Below are 3,109 nucleotides of genomic sequence, written 5' to 3'. Positions count from 1 at the left end.
GGAGGGGAAACTGGGAAAGGAGAAATTTACATGTAAATAAAGAAAATATCTAAAATAAAAAAAATAAAGAAAAAAAATAAAAACATATTTTAATTAATATAATTGAAAAAAATTTACATGTAAATAAATAAAATATCTAAAAGAAAAAAAAGAAAAAAACTACATAACCTATAAAACCTAAAAAAAAAAAATGTAAAGAACATAATTAAGAACTATGAAGACAAGTACCATATCAGAAATGCCTTCTGGGCTTTGAGTATAGAGAATTTGGACAATGGGTATAATGCTAGTAAAGGAACACCAAGGCAGGGAGACACAGGCAAAAACAGGTCCTGGAAAGAGCTGGGCAAAGCCTTTGGATTGCAGAAAAGCAAGAGAGCATAGACAGGAAAGAGTGGGGACCACCTGAGTTTACTTCTAACTTTGAGTCCCATTGATAGAAAGAAACACAAACACCAATGAGTTATAGAACTCATTGCTCTCTTAAACAGAATAATATGTCATGTTTTGATCTGCACAAAAGAATTATTACTGAACATTTAATTAGATAACCAACTAATAAAATAAGTAATTATTTGACTAATTGAAAAAAAAAGTTCAAATAACTTACTTGGCTTGCAGTGAAGCCATGTTAACCTGTTACACACACACACACACACACACACACACACACACACACACACACAAGAATAGATTATGATAAAGAATGAAATCAGACAAATACTAAAATAAAACATAGATGAAAGAGATTATTACAGAGTGTGGAGAAAGGATAACCAAAAGTCAAAAGTCAGATTCAACAAGAAGACACACACACACACACACACACAGAGGGAGAGAGAGAGAGACAGAGAGAGAGAGAGGGAAGGAGGGAGGGAGGGAGGGAAGGAGGGAGGGAGGGAGGGAAGGAGGGAGAGTGTACCAGAAGCTACCATGAATAAAAGCAGAAGACTTGGAATGTGGCTCAGTGCTAGAATTCCTAGTATGTCTGTGGACCTGTGATTTCACCCCCAGCACCACAAAGCCATTTCCTCTCCCACATAAAAAATAAAACAAGTGATATATGTAAAGAGAATATTTTCAAAGTATATCCCCAATAATAGGCTAGTACTCATGACAACAAGAAAGTCAAATCTCAAAGCCACCAGGAGTAGTGCACAGGTCAGTCTTACATTCTAACAACCTACACTTAAAAAAATAAAAGGATTTTTGAAATTATTTTGTGTGTGTGGATGTTTGCCTACAAGTATGTTTCTATACCACAGAAGCCAAAGAGGGCATCGGATCACCCAGGACTAGAATTACAGAAGGTTGGCATCTTTTTGCTGTTTGACATAGGATTTCTCTGTGTAGACCAGGCTGGCCTTGAACTCAGAGGTCTGCTTGCTTCTGCCTCCTCAGTGCTGGTCATAAAAGTATTTGCTACCTCCACCTGCCTGATGGTTGATGTCTTAGTTTGGGTTTTCTTGCTGTGAAGAGATACCATGACCAAGGCAACTTTCATAATGGAAAACATTTAATTGAGGCTGGCTTACAGTTTTAGAGGTTCAGTTCATCATCATCATGACAGGAAACATAGCAGCATGCAGGCAGACTTGCTGCTGGAAAAGGAGCTGAGAGTTCCACATCTTAATCTGAAAGCTGCAGAGCAGACTGTGTGCCACAGTAGGTGTAGTTTGAGCATAAGAGACCACAAAGCCCATCCTTATGGTGACACACTTCTTCCATCAAGGCCACACCTCCTAATAGTGCCACTACCTATGGGCCAGGCATTCAAACACATGAGTCTTTGGTAGCCATACCTTTTCAAAACACTGCAGTTGAGGACAGTCAGTGTTCTTAACCATGGAGCCATCACTCCAGGCCTCTAAAAACCTAATCTTGCAGGAACTTGGTCCTGTCTTGAACTCGATTCAGATGAGGAAATCTCATCTCAAAATAGAGATAGAGGGCTGTCTGTAAAGCCAAGCCTGATGACCCAAGTTTGCTCCTCAGAGCTCACAAGGTGGAAGGAGAAAACAACTGCCAACCATTGTCCTCTAATCAACATGTGCATCATGGCCTATTGACTCTCCCACACACTGTGAACAAACATGATTTTTAAAAAGAGGTGAAATCCAATTGTCTCCAGCCTCACCCACTCCAGTTGCCAATTCCCATCAGCAGAGGCAAAGCTTGAGCCGCCAGAACCAGAGCAGCTGTGGGAACATTTTGTTGTTGTGTTCAGTTTTTGCTTTAATGGTCAGAACCTTGAAGCTACAGATGCTTCTTTGGAGGACATTTGAGCAAAGAGGCATCAGCACATTTGTAGACTGTGTTAGAATAAGGCATACCCTGCCCCCAAGCAAACGGTTTTGTAACTTGTTCTCGTGTTAAAGAGATAGATGCAGCACTGTGTACTTGACCATACAAGGCTAATGAGTAATGAGTGGTACCAACCAGAGCTGTTTCTAGAGAGAACTCTGTTAAGCTCCGTGCCTGTGTTTACTGGCTGGTTTTATGTCAGCTTCACACAAGCTAGAGTCATCAGAGAGTAAGGAACCTCTATTGAGAAAATGTTTCATCAGGATCTAGTAGTAAGGCATTTTCGTAATTAGAAATTGATGGAGGAGGGCCCAGAGTATTGTGGGTGGTGCCATCTCTGGACTGGTAGTCCTGGATTCTATAAAAAAGTACACTGAGCCAGCCATGGAGAGCAAGCCAGTAAGCAGCACCTCCTTGGCCTCTGCATCATGTGCCTCCAGGTTCCTGCCCTGCTTGAGTGCCTGCCTTGGTTTCCTGTGGTAATGAATAGCAGTGTGGAAGTGTAGGCTGAATAAATCCTTTCCTCCCCCAACTTGCTCTTTTGTCATGGTGTTTAATCATAGCAATAGAAACCCTAACAAAGACACCATTTAGCAAGGAAGAAAATTTTGATGATGGTAGTAGACAAGATGAAGGGGAACATTATTTGATACACTACTTTGGAATATATGGTAAGACCAAACCATACAAGATAAAGAAGACAAGAAAAAAGTGGAGAAAGGAAAGAATTCCCTTTCATAAGTTTAATGACCAAAAATAAGCTGATGACACGGCTTATAGATCCCACACTATTCATGAGCATGAC

The sequence above is a fragment of the Mastomys coucha genome, unplaced genomic scaffold, assembly GCF_008632895.1.
Source record: "Mastomys coucha isolate ucsf_1 unplaced genomic scaffold, UCSF_Mcou_1 pScaffold8, whole genome shotgun sequence".
Lineage (NCBI taxonomy): Eukaryota > Metazoa > Chordata > Mammalia > Rodentia > Muridae > Mastomys > Mastomys coucha.
This window is presented reverse-complemented; position numbering follows the sequence as displayed.